The sequence below is a fragment of the Arachis hypogaea genome, chromosome 2 (assembly GCF_003086295.3).
Source record: "Arachis hypogaea cultivar Tifrunner chromosome 2, arahy.Tifrunner.gnm2.J5K5, whole genome shotgun sequence".
Classification (NCBI taxonomy): Eukaryota; Viridiplantae; Streptophyta; class Magnoliopsida; order Fabales; family Fabaceae; genus Arachis; species Arachis hypogaea.
The window spans coordinates 21289503-21312175 of NC_092037.1; the positions used below are offsets into that span (position 1 = coordinate 21289503).

General features: G+C 39.3%; 1 non-coding gene across 1 annotated transcript; it reads right to left on the reverse strand.

The window, feature by feature from the left end:
* Positions 1-19606: 19606 nt before the first annotated feature.
* On the reverse strand, positions 19607-19714 carry LOC112764717 (small nucleolar RNA R71). Its single transcript, XR_003183323.1, has one exon. It is a non-coding gene; the product is annotated as a small nucleolar RNA R71 (small nucleolar RNA).
* Positions 19715-22673: the final 2959 nt, after the last annotated feature.

Consider the following 22673-nt stretch of genomic DNA (forward strand, 5'->3'; position numbering starts at 1 on the left):
GGTGAAACCCTTGCTTAAGCTTGCCATGGAAAGGAGTAAGAAGGATTGGATGAAGACAGTAGGAAAGCAGAGAGACGGAAGGGAAGGCATCTTCATGCGCTTATCTGAAGTTCCTACCAATGAATCACATAAGTATCTCTATCTTTACCTTTGTGTTATTTTCGTTCATCACCATTACCATTTGAGTTTGCCTGACTAAGATTTACAAGATGACCATAGCTTGCTTCAATACTAACAATCTCCGTGGGATCGACCCTTACTCGCGTAAGGTTTATTACTTGGACGACCCAGTGCACTTGCTGGTTAGTTGTGCGAAGTTGTGTAATGCCATGGTATTGAGCCACCAAGTTTTTGGGGTTCATGACCGGGGATTATGAGAGTTGTGAAAAAGTATTGTTCACAATTTCGCGCACCAAGTTTTTGGCGCCGTTGCCGGGGATTGTTCAAGTTTTGAGCAAGCTTTTGGTAACATCAGTGCCAAGATCCGGCAACAACACCAAGTTTTTGGCGTTATTGCCAGGGATTGTTCAAGTTTGGACAACTGACGGTTCATCTTGTTGCTTAGATTAGGTATTTATTTTTCTCGAAATTCTTGAAGATGAATTCTAGAGTTTCATGATGATTTGTTGAAATCTGGCTGGCTGAGAAGCCATGTCTAATCTCATTGGACCGAGGTTTCAACTTATCACCACAGGAGCTTGTTGATTTCTATCAATCTTGCTCTTGGAGCAGTGATCTGCTAAGGCTTGGCTGGCCTTTGGCCATGTCTAGTGTTTTGGACCGAAGCTTTCTTTGAAGGCTTGGCTGGCTGTGAAGCCATGTCTAATTCCTGGACCGGAGTCTTAGACTAGCATTGCACTGATTCCTGGAATTCTCATTAAGAATTTTGATATCTTTTTCCACTTAATTTTCGAAAAACACAAAAAAAAAATTAAAAAATCATAAAATCCAAAAAAACATTTCTTGTTTGAGTCTAGTGTCTCATGTTAAGTTTGGTGTCAATTGCATGTTTCTGTTCTTATTGCATTCATGCAGGTGTCTTAAGAATCTTCAAGTAATTCTTGATGATTTTCGTGCTCTGATCTTTGAATTCTATTGACTTGAGTGTCTCATTTGCATTTTCATTTTGTTAGTGTCAGTAGTATACAAACTGCTAAGTTTGGTGTCTTGCATGCATTGTTATTTGATTCTTGTTGCATTTTGATTTTTCTTTATTATTAAAAATCCAAAAATATTTTTAATTTGTGTCTTTTCAAGTCAATAATACAGAGAATTGAAGATTCAGAACATACAGCAGAGGAACTGCACAGAAAAAGCTGGGCGTTCAAAACGCCCAGTGAAGAAGGACAGACTGGCGTTTAAACGCCAACCAGGGTACCTGGTTGGGCGTTTAACGCCCAAAAGGGTAGCATTTTGGGCGTTAAACGCCAGAATGGATACCATTCTGGGCGTTTAACGCCAGGATGGCTAGAAGGGAAGATTTTGTTTTCAAATCAATTTTTTTTTAAGTTTTCAAAATCTTTTCAAAATCAAATCTTTTTCAAATCAATTTTCCAATCAAATCTTCTTCAAAACCAATTTCTTTCCATTTTTTAAGATACTTACTATCAATCAATGATTTGATTCAACATTTCAAGTATGTTACCTTTTCTGTTGAGAAAGGTTTAATGTTTGAATCATATCTTTTCTTGTTAGTCAAGTTTTTTTTTTAATTTTCAAATCAAATCTTTTTAAAATGTTTTTCAAATCATATCTTCTCAATCACATTTTTTTTATCAATCATATCTTCTTAACCACATCTTTTTCAAAATAGTTTTCAATCAAATCTTTTTGATTTCTAATTTCAAAATCTTTTTCAAAAATCACTTGATTTCTTGTCCATTTTCGTTTTCGAAAATTAAGTAATGTTTTTCAAAAATGTTTTCAAAATTTTTCACTTAATTTTCGAAAATTACTTCCCTCCTTCTCACATCCTTCTATTTATGGACTAACACTATCCCTTAATGCAAAATTCGAACTCCATCTCCTTTGTTAAGTTCGAATTTTCCACTTCTGTCTTCTACTCTTCTTTTCTTCTGACACCTAAAGGAATCTCTATACTGTGACATAGAGGATTCCACATTTTCTTGTTCCCTTCTCTTTCTTATGAGCAGGAGCAAAGACAAAGGCATTCTTGTTGAGGCTGATCCTGAACCTGAAAGGACCTTGAAGAGAAAGCTAAGAGAAGCCAAAGCACAACTCTCTTTAGAGCACCTGAACGAATTCTTCAAGGAAGAAGAACTCATGGCAGCTGAAAACAACAACAATGCCAACAATGCAAGGAAGGTGCTGGGTGACTTTACTGCACCTACTCCCGACTTCTATGGGAGAAGCATCTCTATCCCTGCCATTGGAGCAAACAACTTTGAGCTTAAGCCTCAATTAGTTTCTCTAATGCAACAGAATTGCAAGTTCCATGGACTTCCATTGGAAGATCCTCATCAGTTTTTAGCTGAGTTCTTGCAAATCTGTGACACAGTCAAGACTAATGGGGTTGACCCTGAGGTCTACAGACTGATGCTATTCCCTTTTGCTGTAAGAGACAGAGCTAGAACATGGTTGGATTCTCAACCTAAAGAAAGCCTGGACTCTTGGGAAAAGCTAGTCAACGCCTTCTTGGCAAAGTTCTTTCCACCTCAAAAATTGAGTAAGCTTGAAGGTTGATTGTTGGGGGTAGATGGTGGTTCCATACGGGATAGAAGAGCTTGGATAGTAGAAGTAAGACCATTAATGCCAGAGGCAATTGTGGCTTGAAGCTCTTTTTGTCCTTGCATAAGATAGCGGAGCATCTCATCAATGGCGGTAGAAGGGGGGTAGGTAATTTGAGGAGCTTGTGGTTGGTTGAACTGAGGTGCATGGGCTTGCCTTTGGTGAGGTGCTCTGTGTGGAGGGTTCTGTTGATTCTGGTTTTGTTGATAGTTGTTGTTATTTCACCTTTGATTTCCACCGTTGTCTTTGCCTTCTTGGTTGTAGTTGTCCCTCCATCCTTGCTTGGAATTATCTCTCCACCCTTGGTTGGAATTATCTCTCCATCCTTGGTTGGAATTGTCCTGCCAACCTTGATTGTAGTTACCACCTTGGTTATAGTTACCTCCTTATTGATAGTACCCTTGATTCGGACGGTTGTAATACGCATTTGTAGTCACCAAGTGTTATCCTCCTGTAGTTGTGGGCATTCATCAGTGTAGTGAGAGTACCAAGCGCATATTCCACACACTCTCTGAGGGACTAATTGTTGACACTGCTGTTATGGAGGGGGCGGAGGTTGTTGTTGATTCAGCTGGAGCTACTTTAGTATACTGGTCATCTCTCCCAGAGTCTTGGTGAGAGCAGCGGTCTCACTACTAGAAGAAACTTCTGCAACAGCCTTGGGATGATTAGTCCTTGATGAGGGAAAAGCGATTCTACACAAACTCACCAGCAAGTGTACCGGGTCGCATCAAGTAATAATTACTCACAAAAGTGAGGTCGATCCCACAGGGATTGATGGATTGAGCAATTTTAGTTAGATAATCAATTTAGTTTAGCAAATATTTGATGATTTGAGTGAATTTTGATTAACAGAAGCTAAATTGCAAGTAATTGAAAGGGGGAGGGGAAATTGACAGAATATTAAAGTGCAGAAAGGGTAAATTGCATGAAACTTAGAGTGCAAGAAAGTAAATGAACTAAAACTTAAACTGCAAGAAAAGTAAATGACTGAAACTTAAAGTGCAAGAAACTTAAATTGCTAAATTTAAATTGCTGGGAATCTTAAATTGCTTGAAGATTAAAGGAATTGGGTATTGGGATTCAAAATAAAACTGGAATCGTAAAGTACAGAGAAGTAGAAGATGAAGTAAATTTGCAGAATAACAAAAACAAAATTTAAAAATTGCAGAAGAAGTAAAATCAAAGAGAAACAATCGAGATCCGATCTTTAATTCTTAAATTCAGAAAAACAGAAAAGAAATAGAACTCCAAGATGAAGAACTTTAGAGAATTCTTCAATCAGAGTTCAAAAACCCAGAATAAAAAAGTAGAAGTTGCAGAAGAGAGAAAATGAAAACAGAAAACAAGCTCAGATCCGATCTTAATTCTAGAATTCTAAAAAGGAAAATTTAAAAGAGAAAAATAAAAATGAGCTAAAGGTTCTTCTCAAATCGAACTAAATCCTATTTATACACTTTCTATTTTGGTCTTCAAAACTTGGAGTGGGCTTTTCAAATTTGTGAAAAAATAGATCCAAGATGGCACTTGATTGAAATTGGGTTAGGAGTGGCTTGGTTCAAGCTCCAATAGAGCATTCAGTTCGTTTTAGTGAACGCTACGTTCACTACTCCAAGCATGTGCTTCCCTCGTGCCAATTTTCCTTCATTGGTGTGTGCTTCTTCGAAAACGTTCACAAAAGTGAACGCTACGTTCCTTCAATTGAACGTTCATCCTTGGTGCTTCAATTGTTGCGCACCATTCCTTGCCTAGAGTCTCGAAAAAGTTCACTGTAGTGAACTTGGCGTTCACTTTAGTGAACGTGGCGTCTTCCTTGCCTTGGCCCTTCTCACTAGTGTTCACTCTTTGAACGCTGAGTTAGCTTAGTGAGCACTCCCTTGGTTGAGCGCTCCATCCTTTGTTGCGCTCCCTTGGTCGAGTGCTTTGATGCACGATAAAGTTCACAAAAGTGAACGCTAAGTTCAAACTTTTGAGCGCTGGGTCTTGTGCCTTTGATGCACGCCCTTGTTTCTTTGGCCAAAAGCATGAAAACGTTCACATTTGTAAACGTGGCATTCACTGGTTTAAACGCTGCTCTTGTTGGGTGCCTTGGTTGAGCGCTCCCTTCTAGTGCTCCCTTGGTTGAGTGCTCCCTTGTGTTGCTTTAGTGATCGCCACACTTTGTAATGTAACGCTTTCCTGGTTCTTTCCTTTCTTCATCATTTCTTCACCTACAAGCAACCAAACAACTATTCAAAGTCTCACTAAAATCACTAGATCCTTGCATCATTTATAAAATCAATTAATTCTAGCATAAAACCTATGCTTTTGTGTAAAATAAATGATGTTTGGTTGATTCAAAATGATCATGAGAATCCACTCCAATTACTTACTTATTGTGCAAGAAAGTGCATAAAACCTAATGAAACTAATGAAAAATGCTTGTAAAACTAGCATAAGATGACTTGTCATCACAACATCAAACTTAAACCTTGCTTGTCTCCAAGCAAGCACTAATCATGATACGAAATAAAATGAAATATAGAAGCCTACATGTCCTTATTAAGCAAGTAATTGAATTTGATTCATGAGATTTTATGCAGACAAGATGCAGCTCACTTATTCGTTGCTGATAGATAAGAAATGTCCCTTAGAAAATTCACTAGAGTTGCTGCTATATCACCTTGTTCTTCTATTGATCCTTGTTAACTTTTTCTTTCTTTCTTTTGCTTGGAAAGCTTATTTCTCAATGACAGCTCAGTGTCAAGTGTTGCAGTAGCCTTTTGGCTTAATTTTGCTCAACACTTCTTCACTACAGACACTTGGCTCACAATTCTTCTTAGGAACATTGATGCCCAGCATCTCTTTGGATCACTAAATGCTTTGTAGCTAGGTTGTTCTTGATAATGGACTTTCGGTTGGCAATCCTGGATTAGTTAATCCAAGTTACCAAGTTTTAAAAGACTCCTCAGAACCTAATTGTCCAAGCATATCCTAGTACAAGAAGCACCACAGGCATATGTCCTAAGGTCCAAGCTATTGGTGTCTAGCCTTATTGTTTGTTTCTTTGCCAATTCTTGGCTTTTCTTTTCTTTTTTCTTTCTCATTTTTCTTCATTTCCCAGGGATATTCATTAATAAAAGGTTTCATAGCAGCAACTAAGTTCACACTACAAGAGATATTCTATTCTGCAGCTTTTATTATTGAGCTTGTCATCAAATCAAGCAATTACCACCACTGAACTTCATTCTAACTCCTACCACATTGAACAATTACTTTCTATTTCAAACATTTTCTCTTATTGAGGCAAAAGGGAAACAAGACATGAATTTAAAATAGATGAGTGATGACAAGCATTATGCAGATAAGCATTTCAACCAATGCAGACATCAAAACTTGCACTATTTAAACTAAGTATCAAGGTAAACAGCAGCTTCTCATTCAGAATATTTCAAAGTAGAGTGAATTTTGTGACAATACAACCTCTCAGGAGTGTCTTGTAGCTTTTCTTTTGGCATCATCATCTTTTACTTTTGTATTTCCCTTGGTGATGATTCTTTTAAGAGGCTGAGTGTCTTTTCTGCATAATTATTGGAAGTTGCTTATTTTCCAAGCACTTAGGCAAATGGTTAGCATGCATAATTATTGTAGGTTCTTGAATTTATTTTGGTGAGGGAACACCAAACTTAGTCCCTTTCTATTGTCTACGATGCATCAGTTACATGAAACCTTGTGCTTTTGCTAAAAGTAATAAAACTAAAAGCTAGAAAATAGATAATGGTTTAGTGGTTTCCCTGATTGCTTGGAGCTAGTAACCATTTATGTAGAGGGTTGAAATGTGCTTTTAAATTAAATTTTTGGTAGAACACCAAACTTAGCATCCTTCATTCACCCTTAAATTGTTTTAGTGTGCAACACCAAACTTAACTCCTTGCAATACAGATAAATCTACTTAACCTTTTTATTGAAACAGTTAGAAAAAGAAAACTACCTCTGGTTGGGTTGCTTCCCAACAAGCGCTCTTTTAATGTCACTAGCTTGACATTCTTCATTCTTGCTCAACTTAATTCCTGAACCTCCTTTTCCTTGTTCCAATGACCTCCCAAGTAATGCTTTGTCCTGTGACCGTTTGCTGTGAAGATGTCCTTTGTTGCTTCATCCATCAGTTCAAGGCTTCCATAAGGAAGAACCTTTGCCACCAAGTAGGGACCAGTCCATTTGGACTTGAGTTTGCCAGGGAAAACTTTGAGCTTGGAGTTATACAAGAGTACTTGCTGTCCTGGTTTGAATTCCTTCTATGAGATCTTTTTGTCATGCCATCTCTTAGCCTTTTCCTTGTAAATCTTGGCATTTTCATAGGCTTCCAATCTAAATTCATCCAACTTATTTAGTTGCAGTAGCTTTTTCTCTCCTGCTACTTGAGAGTCAAGGTTGAGGAGTTTAGTGGCCCAGAAGGCTTTATGCTCAAGCTCTACAGGGAGGTGACAGGACTTGCCATATAATAACTGAAAAGGGGACTTTCCAATAAGGGTTTTAAAGGCTGTCCTATATGCCCAGAGAGCATATTCTAATTTTCTTGCCCAGTCTTTCCTTGTGATCCCCACTGTTTTCTCTAAAATTTTCTTCAGCTCCCAATTTTCCAATTCAGCCTGGCCATTAGTCTGAGGGTGGTATGGTGTGGCCACTTTATGAATCACTCCATATTTGTGAAGCAGCTTTTCCATCTGTTTGTTACAAAAATTGCTACCACCATCACTGACAAGACCCTTAAGCACTCTAAATCTAGTAAAAATGTGCTTTTTAAGGAATTGCAAGACAATTTGTGCATCACATGTGGTAGTGGCTATGGCTTCCACCCATTTTGAAATATACTCTACTGCCACAAGTATATACTTGAAGGCGTATGAAGGTGGAAAAGGGCCCATAAAGTCTATGCCCCAAAGATCAAAGAGTTCTACCTCCAGGATGTAGTTTTGAGGCATTTCATTCCTTCTTGTCAATCCTCCAGCTCTCTGGCACTCATTGCATAGATGAACAAACTCCCTGGCATCCTTAAAGATGTTGGCCAATAAAACCCACTTTGGAGTACCTTGGCAGCCGTTCTTTCTGGTCCAAAATGACCACCATAGGCTGAGCCATGACAATGCCATAATATGTCTCTCATCTCATTTTCAGGAACACATTTCCTAATCATCCCATCTGGACATCTCTTGAATAAGAATGGTTCATCCCACAAGAACTTCTGGGCTTTATTGAGCAGCTTCTTCACTTGCTGCTTGGTAAATTCTTGAAGGATCTTCCTTCCAACCTTATAGTTTGTAATGTCTACAAACCAAGGGGCTTGTTGAATTTGTAAGAGATGTTCATCTAGAAAGCTTTCATTAACTGGATGTGAAGCTTCTTGATTTGTTTCTTGTGGCAGCCTTGATAAATGATCAGCAACTTGGTTTTCACTCCCTTTTCTATCCTTTATCTCAATGTCAAACTCTTGTATGAGTAATATCCATCTGATGAGTCTTGGTTTGGTATCCTATTTTGACATTAAATACTTAAAGGCAGCATGCTCAGTATAGACTACAATCTTAGATCCAATCAAGTATGGTCTAAACTTATCAAATGCATAAACCATAGCCAATAATTCCTTCTCTGTTGTGGTGTAATTTTTCTAAGCTTTATTCAATACTTTGCTTGCATAATAAATGACATGGTGTAAATTGCCCTTCCTTTGTCCCAACACAGCACCAATTGCAAGGTCACTTGCATCACACATGAGTTCAAAAGGAAATCCCCAATCTGGGGGTGTGATGATTGGTGTTGTTGTGAGTTCGGTTTTTAAAGTTTCAAAGGCATGCTTACAGTTTTCATCAAAAACAAAAAGGTTGTCAACCACCAGCAAATTGCTCAATGGTTTAGCTATTTTAGAAAAATCCTTGATGAATCTTCTATAGAATCCAGCATGTCCTAGGAAACTTCTAACAGCTTTCACATTAGCAGGCAAAGGAAGTTTCTCTATGATTTCTACTTTTGCCTTGTCAACTTCTATCCCTTTTCTTGAAACTTTGTGACCAAGAACAATTCCTTCGGGTACCATAAAATGGCATTTTTCCCAATTTAAAACTAAATTAGTTTTTTTTTTTTTGCAACGTTTCAAGACTAAGGTTAGATGATGCAAGCAAGCATTGAAAGTGTCACCAAAAATAGAGAAATCGTCCATGAAGACCTCTAAGAATTTTTCAACCGTATCTGAGAAGATAGAGAGCATACACCTTTGAAAGGTGGCTGGAGCATTGCATAGCCCAAATGGTATCCTTCTGTAGGCGAAAACTCCAAATGGACATGTGAAGGAGGTCTTTTCTTGGTCCTTGGGGTCTACCACTATCTGATTATACCCAGAATATCCATCCAGGAAGTAGTAGTAGGCATGGCCGGCCAACCTTTCAAGCATTTGGTCAATGAAGGGGAGGGGGAAGTGGTCTTTTTTGTGGCATCATTCAACCTTTTATAATCAGTACACATCCTCCATCCTGTCACTGTTCTTATGGGAATGAGCTCATTCTTCTTATTAGTAATGACAGTCATCCCACCTTTCTTTGGCACCACTTGAACTGGGCTCACCCATGAGCTATCAAAAATAGGGTAGATAATCCCAGCATTCCAGAGCTTCATCACTTCCTTTTGAACAACCTCTTTCATTGTGGGGTTTAGTCTTCTCTGAGGTTGCACCACAGATTTAGAATCTTCCTCTAAAAGTATCTTATGCATGCCCATTGTGAGTTATCAATACAGCAATGAGCCTTTCTTCTTCTTCTTCACTCAAGGTGGAGTTGATGATCACAGGGAAGTTGTTTGTTGTACCCAGGAATGCATATTTAAGGTGTGGAAGAAAAGGTTTCAATTCTTGACTTGGCTTCTCCTCTGTCTTTCTTTCAGAAGAGACTTCAGTCACTTGTTCCTTTAAGGCATCTTGAGTTGTTTCTATCTCTTCTCCTTGTTCCTCTTAACTGATTGCTTCAAATGCTTCCTCCACCAGACCCTCTATCATATCCACTCTCATATAGTTCTCTTACTCAGGAGAATGTTGAATTAATTTGAAAACATTGATGATCATTTGCTCATTGTGCACCCTGAAAAACTTCTCTCCCTTTTCTACATCAATAATGGCCCTTGTTGTGGCAAGGAAGGGTCTTCCCAGGATAATTGAATTATTTCCTTCTTCTTCTGTGTCTGATATCACAAAGTCGGCAGGGAAGATGAACTCTCCAACCTTTACTAATAAGTTTTCCATAACTCCATTGGGAATCTTGATTGATCTATCTGCCATTACAAGTGACATCCTGGTGGGTTTAATTTCCTCTATGGCAAGCTTTTTCATCATTGAGAGGGGTATCAAATTGATGCTGGCACCCAAATCACAGAGAGCTTTCTCCAATGTCATTTTGCCTATGGTGAATGATATGACAAAACTCCCTGGGTCTTTAAACTTTGGTGGAATACCCCTTTGAATTACTGCACTGCATTCTTGAGTGAGCATTACTATTTCTTTTTCATCCCAGCGTCTCTTTTATTTGATAAGCTCCTTTAGGAACTTTGCATATAAGGGTATTTGCTCTAATGCCTCTACAAGTGGAATGTTGATTTCAAGCTTTTTAAAGACTTCTAGGAATTTGGAGAACTGTTGGTCTTTTAGCTCCTTGTTGAACCTTTGAGGATATGGAAGGGAAGGAGTGCAAGGCTTCACCATCTTCCTCTGTTCTGGTGATTGTTCCTCTATGATTTGCTTTCCCTTCTTTAAAGCTTTGAGCTCTTCCTCTTTCTTCTTGAGCTTTTCTTGATCCTTCTCCTCAAGTGTTACTTCTTTCTTGCTGCTGGCCTCATCATTCTTAGCTGGCTTCTTATTGGTTTCCTTGTCATTTGCCAATGTTCTTTCACTCCTTAATTGGATTGCTTTGCATTCTTCTTTAGGATTAGGAATGGTTTCACTTGGAAGTGTATTGGGTGTTCTTTCAGCTACTGCTTGCTTGGACAATTGACCAATTTACCTCTCTAGATTCCTTAGTGAAGCTTCATGGTTCTTGTTGTCTAGCTCTTGATGTTTCATTATCTTTTCCATCATCATCTCCAAGTTGGAGATTCTTTGGGAGTCCTGAGGTGGTTGTGGTTGATTATGGGATATTGAGGGTGGATGAAAGTTATTTTGGTTAGTAGATGGGTTATTGGGTGGATAGTAGTTAGGTTGAGGTTGATTGTTTTGTGGTTTTCTGTATTGGTTTTGGTTAGTGTTTTGATGGTTTTGATGGTTTGTGTTTCTAGAATTATTTTGGTTTGAGTTCCTCTGCCAAGATTGTTGGTTTTGGTTGTCTCTCCACCTCAAATTTGGGTGGTTCCTCCGGGATGAGTTATAAGTGTCTCCATGAAATTCATTTTGACCAACTCCTTGATTGTGCATATAATTGACTTGCTCTTGCTGCTGATCTTCTTGGTTTTCTTCATTCTGTCCCTATCCAGTTGATGGTTGATTTGTAATGTTCACTGCTACAACTTGAAGATCATTAATCCTCTTGGCCATCATTTTCATTTACTGATGGATTTGTTGATGCATCACCTTGTTTTGAGCCAAAATAGTGTCCACACCTTCAAGCTCTAATACACTCTTCCTTTGAGCTGGTTGGTGTTGCCTTTGATGAGCATAGAAGTATTGGTTGTTTACCACAGTGTCTATGAGATTTTGAGCTTCCTCTGCTGTCTTCATTAGTTGCACTGATCCTCCAGCAGAGTAATCCAAAGCTTCTTGAGCTTTGAGAGTCAATCCTTCATAAAAATTCTGAAGTTTGTCCCATTCATTGAACATCTCAGGTGACACTTCCTAATCAAGGCTTTGTATCTCTCCCAAGCCTCATAAAGTGATTCTCCTTCCATTTGAGTAAAGATTTACACCTCTGTCTTCAATCTTATGATCCTTTAAGGTGGGTAGAACTTGGCTAGGAATTTGCTCACTAGATCCTCCTAATTGTTGATGCTTTCTTTGGAAAATGCTTCTAGCCATTGAGTAGCCTTATCTCTCAAGGAAAATGAAAACAGCAGCAACTTATAGATGTCTGGGTGTACACCATTTGTTTTAACTATGTCACATATCCTTAAGAAGATGGCTAGATGTTAGTTTGGATCTTCCAAGGGACCTCTTCCATAAGAGCAGTTGTTTTGCATCAAAGTGATGAGTTGAGGCTTTAATTCAAAGTTGTTAGCATGCACATTTGGAGTGAGTATGCTACTCCCACAATTTCTTGCATTAGGGAAGGTGTAGGAGGCTAGAACTCTCCTCTGAGGTGGGTTATTGTTGGCCACTCCCTCTGGTGGGTTAGGGGGGTTCTCTTCCATCTCTTGATTCTCTTCCTCTGAGTCTACTTCTCCAACAACTCCCTTTCCTCTTGATTCTCTTCTCAACATCTAAAGTGTTCTCTCTGGCTCAGAATCAAAGGATGTGGACTCACCTCTTCTTCCTACTGGCATAAAACACACACAGAACCAAAAACCAGAAACAATTCCCCGACAAAGAAAAAAAGTGCTTAATATAGATTATCACCCTACTTAATCATTGTCAATCTAAATCAATCCCCAACAACGGCGCCAAAAACTTGATGAAGGAAAAGTGATTCCACACAAACTCACTGGCAAGTGTACCGGGTCACACCAAGTAGTAACTACTCATAAGAGTGAAGTCGATCCCACAAGGATTGATGGATTGAGAATTTTAGTTAGATGATGAATTTAGTTAAGCAAATATTTGATGATTTGAGTGAATTTTGATTAACAGAAGCTAAATTGCAAGTAATTGAAAGGGAGAGGGGAAATTGACAAAATATTAAAGTGCAAAAAGGGTGAATTACATGAAACTTAGAGTGCAAGAAAGTAAATGAACTGAAACTTAAACTACAAGTAAAGTAAATGACTGAAACTTAAAGTGCAAGAAACTTAAATTGCTGAATCTAAATTGCTGGGAATCATAAATTGCTTGAAGATTAAAGGAATTGGGTATTGGGATTCAAAATAAAACTGGAATTGTAAAGTGCAAAGAAGTAGAAGATGAAGTAGATTTGCAGAAGAACTAAAATAGAATTTAAAAATTGCAGAAGAAGTAAAATCAAAGAGAAACAATCGAGATCCGATCTTTAATTCTTAAATTCACAAAAACAAAAAAGAAATGGAACTCCAAGATGAAGAACTTCAGAGAATTCTTCAATCAGAGTTCAAAAACCCAGAATCAGAAAGTAAAAGTTGCAGAAGAGAGAAAATGAAAACAGAAAACAAGCTCAGATCCGATCTCAATTCTAGAATTCTAAAAAGGAAAATTAAAAAGAGGAAAATAAAAATGAGCTAAAGGTTCTTCTCAAATCAAACTAAATCCTATTGCTTTCTATTTTGGTCTTCAAAACTTGGAGTGGGCTTTTCAAATTTGTTAAGAAATGGATCCAAGATGGCACTTGATTGAAATTGGGTTAGGAGTGGCTTGGTTCAAGCTCCAGTGGAGCGTTCAGTTCATTTTAGTGAATGCTACGTTCACTACTCCAAGCATGTGCTTCCCTCGTGCCAATTTTCCTTCATTGGTGTGTCCTTCTTCGAGAACGTTCACAAAAGCGAATGCTACGTTACTTCAACTGAACGTTCATCCTTGGTGCTTCAATTGTTGCGCACCATTCCTTGCCTAGAGTCTTGAAAAAGTTCACTGTAGTGAACTTGGCGTTCACTTTAGTGAACGTGGCTTCTTCCTTGCCTTGGCCCTTCTCACTAGTGTTCACTCTTTGAACGCTGAGTTAGCTTAGTGAGTGCTCCCTTGGTTGAGCGCTCCATCCTTTGTTGCACTCCCTTGGTCGAGCGCTTTGATGTGCGATAAAGTTCACAAAAGTGAATGCTAAGTTCAAACTTTTGAGCGCTGGGTCTTGTGCCTTTGATGCGCGCCCTTGTTTCCTTGGCCAAAAGCACGAAAACGTTCACATTTGTGAACGTGGCATTCACTTGTTTAAACGCTGCTCTTGTTGGGCGCCTTGGTTGAGCGCTCCCTTGGTTGTTGATGAGCGGATATTTTATACGCTTTTTGGGAATATTTTCATGTAGATTTTAGCATGTTTTAATTAGTTTTTAATATAATTTTATTAGTTTTTAGGAAAAAATCATATTTCTGGACTTTACTATGACTTTGTGTGTTTTTCTATGATTTCAGGTATTTTCTGGCTGAAATTGAGGGAGCTGAGCAAAAATCTGAGTTAGGATGAAAAAGGACTGCTGATACTGTTGGATCCTGACCTCCCTGCACTCGGAATAACTTTTTTGGAGCTATAAGAGTCCAATTGACGCGCTCTTAATTGGGTTGGAAAGTAGACATCCAGGGCTTTCCAACAATATATAATAGTCTATACTTTTCACGAAGATAGACGACGTAAACTGGCGTTCAACGCCAGTTCCATGTTGCAGTCTGGCATCCAGCGCCAGAAACAGGTTACAAGTTGGAGTCCAACGCCCAAAACACGTTACGACCTGGCGTTCAACTCCAGAAACAGCCCTAGCACATGAGAGGCTTAAGTCTCAGCCCCAGCACATACCAAGTGGGCCCCAGAAGTGGATCTCCGCACCAATTATCTTAGTTTACTCATTCTCTGTAAACCTAGGTTACTAGTTTAGTATTTAAACAACTTTTAGAGACTTATTTGGGACCTGATGACATTTTTAGATCTGAATTTTATACTCTTTGACGGCATGAGTCTCTAAACTTCATTGTTGGGGGTGAGGAGCTCTGCAGCGTCTCGATGAATTAATGCAATTAACTATATTTTTCCATTCAAATATGCGTGTTCCTATCTAAGATGCTCCTTCGCGCTTAATTGTGGAGAAGGTGATGATCCGTGACACTCATCACCTTCCTCACTCCATGAACGTGTGTCTGACAACCAGCTCCATTCTACATCAGATTGAATGAGTATCTCTTAGATTCCTTAATCAGAATCTTCATGGTATAAGCCAAATTGATGGCAGCATTCATGAGAATCCGGAAGGTCTAAACCTTGTCTGTGGTATTCCAAGTAGGATTCTGGGATTGGATGGCTGTGACGAGCTTCAAACTCGCAAGTGTTGGGCATGATGACAAACGCAAAAGAATCAATGGATTCTATTCCGACATGATCGAGAACCAACAGCTGATTAGCCATGCTGTGACAGAGCACTTGGACCATTTTCACTGAGAGGATGGGAAGTAGCCATTGACAACGGTGACACCCTACATAGAGCTAGCCATGGAAGGAACCTTGCATTATGGTATTGAGTTGAATATTACATTACAGGAATTCAGAAGACAAAGCATCTCCAAAACTCCAACATATTTTCCATTAATGCACAACAAGTAAGTATTTCATGCTCTTTTATTTTTCTAACAATTCAAACTGATAATTATAATTGATATCCTGACTAAGAATAATAAAATAAACATAGCTTGCTTCAAACCAACAATCTCCGTGGGATCGACCCTTACTCACGTAAGGTATTACTTGGACGACCCAGTGCACTTGCTGGTTAGTGGTACGAAATCATAAGAAATCTTGATTTTGATATTGGTATTCAAATTCCGTGCACCAAGTTTTTGGCGTTGTTGCCGGGGATTGTTCGAGTTTGAACAACTAAAGGTTTATGTTATTGCTTAGATTAGGAATAATTTATTTTTGTTGTTATAGAGTCATTAAATTCTGAGTCCTTTATTCCCTTTTCAAAAAATTTTCAAAAATATTATTTTTCTTTATCAAATTTTTAATTTTTCGTGAGTTTAGTGTTTTGTTCTAAGTTTGGTGTCAATTACATATTTTATATTTTCCCTTTAAATTTTCGAATTTGTGCTCTTTGATCTTCAAGTTGTTCTTGTTGATTTTTCTTGTTGGTCTTTAATTTTTCTTGTTCTGTGTCTGATGAGCGGATAATTTGTATACTTTTTGGCATTGTTTTTAGTATGTTTTTAGTATGATCTACTTAGTTTTTAGTATATTTTTATTAGTTTTTAGTTAAAATTCACATTTCTGGACTTTACTATGAGTTTGTGTGTTTTTCTGTGATTTCAGGTATTTTCTGGCTGAAATTGAGGGACCTGAGCAAAAATCTGATTCAGAGACCAAAAAGGACTGCAGATGCTGTTGGATTCTGACCTCCCTGCACTCGAAGTGGATTTTCTGGAGCTACAGAAGCTCAATTGGCGCGCTCTCAACGGCGTTGGAAAGTAGACATCCTGGGCTTTCCAGAAATATTTGATAGTCTATACTTTGCCCAAGATTTGATAGCCCAAACCGGCGTTCAAAGTCACCCTCAGAAATCCCAGCGTTAAACGCTGGAACTGGCACCCAAATGGGAGTTAAACGCCCAAACTGGCACTAAAGCTGGCGTTTAACTCCAAGAAGAGTCTCTGCACGAAAAATGCTTCATTGCTCAGCCCAAGCACACACCAAGTGGGCCCGGAAAAGGATTTTTATGTCATTTACTCATTTCTGTACACCTTAGGCTACTAGTTTTCTATAAGTAGGACCTTTGACTATTGTATTAAAAATCTTTTGATCTTTGGAACCTTTTTCTTTAGATCTTTTGATCACTTTGGGAGGCTGGCCATTCGGCCATGCCTAGACCTTGTTCTTATGTATTTTCAACGGTGGAGCTTCTACACACCATAGATTAAGGTGTGGAGCTCTGCTGTACCTCGAGTATTAATGCAATTACTATTGTTCTTCCATTCAATTCCGCTTGTTCTTTATCCAAGATATCACTTGTTCTTCAACTTGATGAATGTGATGATCCGTGACACTCATCATCATTCTCACCCATGAACAAGGTGACTGACAACCACTTTTGTTCTACAAGCAACCAAGGCTCCAGTGGATATCTCTTGGGTTCTTTAACCGGAATCTTCGTGGTATAGGCGAGAACTGATGGCAGCATTCAAGAGAATCCGGAAGGTCTAACCTTGTCTGTGGTATTCTGAGTAGGATTCAATGATTGAATGACTGTGACGTGCTTCAAACTCCTGAGGGCGGGGCGTTAGTGACAGACGCAAAAGAATCACTGGATTCTATTCCGGCCTGATTGAGAACCGACAGATGAATTCCGCTATGCTGTGATAGAGCATATGCAATCGCTTTCACTGAGAGGATGGGAGGTAGCCACTGACAACGGTGAAACCCTTGCTTAAGCTTGCCATGGAAAGGAGTAAGAAGGATTGGATGAAGACAGTAGGAAAGCAGAGAGACGGAAGGGAAGGCATCTTCATGCGCTTATCTGAAGTTCCTACCAATGAATCACATAAGTATCTCTATCTTTACCTTTGTGTTATTTTCGTTCATCACCATTACCATTTGAGTTTGCCTGACTAAGATTTACAAGATGACCATAGCTTGCTTCAATACTAACAATCTCCGTGGGATCGACCCTTACTCGCGTAAGGTTTATTACTTGGACGACCCAGTGCACTTGCTGGTTAGTTGTGCGAAGTTGTGTAATGCCATGGTATTGAGCCACCAAGTTTTTGGGGTTCATGACCGGGGATTATGAGAGTTGTGAAAAAGTATTGTTCACAATTTCGCGCACCATGTTTTTGGCGCCGTTGCCGGGGATTGTTCAAGTTTTGAGCAAGCTTTTGGTAACATCAGTGCCAAGATCCGGCAACAACACCAAGTTTTTGGCGTTATTGCCAGGGATTGTTCAAGTTTGGACAACTGACGGTTCATCTTGTTGCTTAGATTAGGTATTTATTTTTCTCGAAATTCTTGAAGATGAATTCTAGAGTTTCATGATGATTTGTTGAAATCTGGCTGGCTGAGAAGCCATGTCTAATCTCATTGGACCGAGGTTTCAACTTATCACCACAGGAGCTTGTTGATTTCTATCAATCTTGCTCTTGGAGCAGTGATCTGCTAAGGCTTGGCTGGCCTTTGGCCATGTCTAGTGTTTTGGACCGAAGCTTTCTTTGAAGGCTTGGCTGGCTGTGAAGCCATGTCTAATTCCTGGACCGGAGTCTTAGACTAGCATTACACTGATTCCTGGAATTCTCATTAAGAATTTTGATATCTTTTTCCACTTAATTTTCGAAAAACACAAAAAAAAATTAAAAAAATCATAAAATCCAAAAAAACATTTCTTGTTTGAGTCTAGTGTCTCATGTTAAGTTTGGTGTCAATTGCATGTTTCTGTTCTTATTGCATTCATGCAGGTGTCTTAAGAATCTTCAAGTAATTCTTGATGATTTTCGTGCTCTGATCTTTGAATTCTATTGACTTGAGTGTCTCATTTGCATTTTCATTTTGTTAGTGTCAGTAGTATACAAACTGCTAAGTTTGGTGTCTTGCATGCATTGTTATTTGATTCTTGTTGCATTTTGATTTTTCCTTATTATTAAAAATCCAAAAATATTTTTAATTTGTGTCTTTTCAAGTCAATAATACAGAGAATTGAAGATTCAGAACATACAGCAGAGGAACTGCACAGAAAAAGCTGGGCGTTCAAAACGCCCAGTGAAGAAGGACAGACTGGCGTTTAAATGCCAACCAGGGTACCTGGTTGGGCATTTAACGCCCAAAAGGGTAGCATTTTGGGCGTTAAACGCCAGAATGGATACCATTCTGGGCGTTTAACGCCAGGATGGCTAGAAGGGAAGATTTTGTTTTCAAATCAAATTTTTTTTAAGTTTTCAAAATCTTTTCAAAATCAAATCTTTTTCAAATCAATTTTCCAATCAAATCTTCTTCAAAACCAATTTCTTTCCATTTTTTAAGATACTTACTATCAATCAATGATTTGATTCAACATTTCAAGTATGTTACCTTTTCTGTTGAGAAAGGTTTAATGTTTGAATCATATCTTTTCTTGTTAGTCAAGTTTTTTTTTAATTTTCAAATCAAATCTTTTTAAAATGTTTTTCAAATCATATCTTCTCAATCACATTTTTTTTTATCAATCATATCTTCTTAACCACATCTTTTTCAAAATAGTTTTCAATCAAATCTTTTTGATTTCTAATTTCAAAATCTTTTTCAAAAATCACTTGATTTCTTGTCCATTTTCATTTTCGAAAATTAAGTAATGTTTTTCAAAAATGTTTTCAAAATTTTTCACTTAATTTTCGAAAATTACTTCCCTCCTTCTCACATCCTTCTATTTATGGACTAACACTATCCCTTAATGCAAAATTCGAACTCCATCTCCTTTGTTAAGTTCGAATTTTCCACTTCTGTCTTCTACTCTTCTTTTCTTCTGACACCTAAAGGAATCTCTATACTGTGACATAGAGGATTCCACATTTTCTTGTTCCCTTCTCTTTCTTATGAGCAGGAGCAAAGACAAAGGCATTCTTGTTGAGGCTGATCCTGAACCTGAAAGGACCTTGAAGAGAAAGCTAAGAGAAGCCAAAGCACAACTCTCTTTAGAGCACCTGAACGAATTCTTCAAGGAAGAAGAACTCATGGCAGCCGAAAACAACAACAATGCCAACAATGCAAGGAAGGTGCTGGGTGACTTTACTGCACCTACTCCCGACTTCTATGGGAGAAGCATCTCTATCCCTGCCATTGGAGCAAACAACTTTGAGCTTAAGCCTCAATTAGTTTCTCTAATGCAACAGAATTGCAAGTTCCATGGACTTCCATTGGAAGATCCTCATCAGGTTTTAGCTGAGTTCTTGCAAATCTGTGACACAGTCAAGACTAATGGGGTTGACCTTGAGGTCTACAGACTGATGCTATTCCCTTTTGCTGTAAGAGACAGAGCTAGAACATGGTTGGATTCTCAACCTAAAGAAAGCCTGGACTCTTGGGAAAAGCTAGTCAATGCCTTCTTGGCAAAGTTCTTTCCACCTCAAAAATTGAGTAAGCTTAGAGTGGAAGTCCAAACCTTCAGACAGAAGGAAGGAGAATCCCTCTATGAAGCTTGGGAAAGATACAAACAATTGATCAGAAAGTGTCCCACTGATATGCTTTCTGAATGGAGCATCATAGGTATTTTCTATGATGGTCTCTCTGAACTGTCCAAGATGTCTTTGGATAGCTCTTCTGGAGGATCTCTTCATCTGAAGAAGACGCCTACTGAAGCTCAAGAACTGATTGAAATGGTTGCAAATAACCAATTCATGTACACTTCTGAAAGAAATCCTGTGAACAATGGGACTAGTCAGAAGAAAGGAGTTCTTGAGATTGACTCTCTGAATGCCATTTTGGCTCAGAACAAAATATTGACCCAACAAGTCAATATGATTTCTCAAAGTCTGTCTGGAATGCAAAATGCACCAAGCAGTACTAAGGAAGCTTCATCTGAGGAAGAAGCTTATGATCCTGAGAACCCTTCAATAGAAGAGGTGAATTACATGGGAGAACCCTATGGAAACACCTACAATCCTTCATGGAGGAATCATCCAAATCTTTCATGGAAGGATCAACAGAGACCTCAACAAGGTTTCAATAACAATAATGGTGGAAGAAACAGGTTTAGCAATAGCAAACCTTTTCCATCATCTTCTCAGCAACAGACGGAGAGCTCTAAGCAGAATACCTCTGACTTAGCAACCATGGTCTCTGATTTGATCAAAACCACTCAAAGTTTCATGACTGAAACAAGGTCCTCCATTAGAAATTTGGAGGGACAAGTGGGTCAGCTGAGCAAGAAAATTACTGAACTCCCTCCTAGTACTCTCCCAAGCAATACTGAAGAAAATCCAAAAGGAGAGTGCAAGGCCATCAACATGGCCGAATTCTGGGAGGAAGAAAAGGCAGTGAACGCCACTGAGGAAGACCTCACTGGACGTCCACTGGCCTCCAATGAGTTCCCCAATGAGGAACCATGGGAATCTGAGGCTCAGACTGAGACCATAGAGATTCCATTGAACTTACTCCTGCCATTCATGAGCTCTGATGAGTATTCTTCCTCTGAAGAGGATGAGTATGTCACTGAAGAGCAAGTTGCTAAATACCTTGGAGCAATCATGAAGCTAAATGACAAGTTATTTGGAAATGAGACTTGGGAGGATGAACCTCCTTTGCTCACCAAAGAACTGGATGACTTGTCTAGGCAGAAATTGCCTCAAAAGAGACAGGATCCTGGGAAGTTTTCTATACCTTGTACCATAGGCACCATGACCTTCAAGAAGGCCTTGTGTGACTTAGGGTCAAGTGTAAACCTCATGCCCCTCTCTGTAATGGAGAAATTAGGGATCTTTGAGGTGCAAGCTGCAAAAATCTCACTTGAGATGGCAGACAACTCAAGAAAACAAGCCCATGGACTTGTAGAGGGTGTTCTGGTTAAAGTTGAAAACCATTACATCCCTACTGATTTCATAGTCCTAGAGACTGGGAAGTGCATGGATGAATCCATCATCCTTGGCAGACCCTTCCTATCCACAGTAAAGGCTGTGATTGATGTTGATAGAGGAGAGTTGATCATTCAAGTGAATGAAGAATCCTTGGTGTTTAAAGCCCAAGGATATCCCTCTGTCATCATGGAGAGGAAGCATGAAGAGCTTCTCTCAAAACAGAGCCAAACAGAGCCCCCACAGTCAAACTCTAAGTTTGGTGTTGGGAGGCCACAACCAAACTCTAAGTTTGGTGTTGAACCCCCACATTCAAACTCTAAGTTTGGTGTTGGGAGGTTCCAACACGGTTCTGAGCATTTCTGAGGCTCCATGAGAGTCCTCTGTCAAGCTAGTGACAATAAAGAAGCGCTTGTTGGGAGGCAACCCAATGTTTTATAATTAATTATTTTCTTTTGTTATTTTATCTTCTTTTTTGTAGGTTGATGATCATAAGAAGTCACAAAAACAATGAAAAAAGCAAAAACAGAATGAAAACAGGAAGAAAAACAGCACACCCTGGAGGAAGAACTCACTGGCGTTTAAACGCCAGTGAGGCTAGCAGTTGGGCATTTAACGCCCAGTCTGGCACCATTCTGGGCGTTTAACGCCAGAAAGGGGCACCAGACTGGCGTTAAACGCCAGAAAGGGGCAAGATGCTGGCGTTAAACGCCAGAAATGGGCACCAGCCCGGCGTTTAACGCCAGAATTGGCTCAAAACGTGTTTTTGAGTGCCTTTTGGTGCAGGGATGACTTTTCCTTGACACCTCAGGATCTGTGGACCCCACAGGATCCCCACCTACCCTACCACTCTCTCTCTTCTTCACCAATCACCTCCAAACCTCTTCCCCAAAAACCCCTCACCTATCAAATCCCATCTTTCTCTTCACCACTCACATCCATCCTTCATAAAACCCCACCTACCTCACCATTCAAATTCAAACCACTTTCCCACCCAAACCCACCCTCAAATGGCCGAACATCTCTCTCCCCCTCTCCTATATAAACCCTCCTTCACTCCTTCATTTTCACACACCTTAAATACTACTTCTTCTCCCTTTTGGCCGAACACAAAGCCCTCTCCATCTCCTCCATTTCTTCTTCTTCTACTCTCTTCTTTCTTCTTTTGCTCGAGGACGAGCAAACATTTTAAGTTTGGTGTGGTAAAAGCATTGCTTTTTGTTTTTCCATAACCATTTATGGCATCCAAGGCCGGAGAAACCTCTAGAAAGAGGAAAGGGAAGGCAAAAGCTTTCACCTCCGAGTCATGAGAGATGGAAAGATTCATCTCAAGGGTGCATCAAGACCACTTCTATGAAGTTGTGGCCTTGAAGAAGGGTCAACTTTGATCAAAGGTTGGACCAAGTCCTCATAGACATTTGTGAAGAGGGCGTTCAATAAAAGAGAGATTCAAGAGGGAAGCCGGTTCAACTGAGAAGGCATGACCACAAACCCATTACTAAGAAGAGGATGGAGCACACAAGAGATCCCACTCATCATGAGATCCCTGAGATTCCTCAAGGGATGCACTTTCCTCCACAAAACTATTGGGAGCAATTAAACACCTCCCTAGGAGAGTTGAGTTCCAACATGGGAC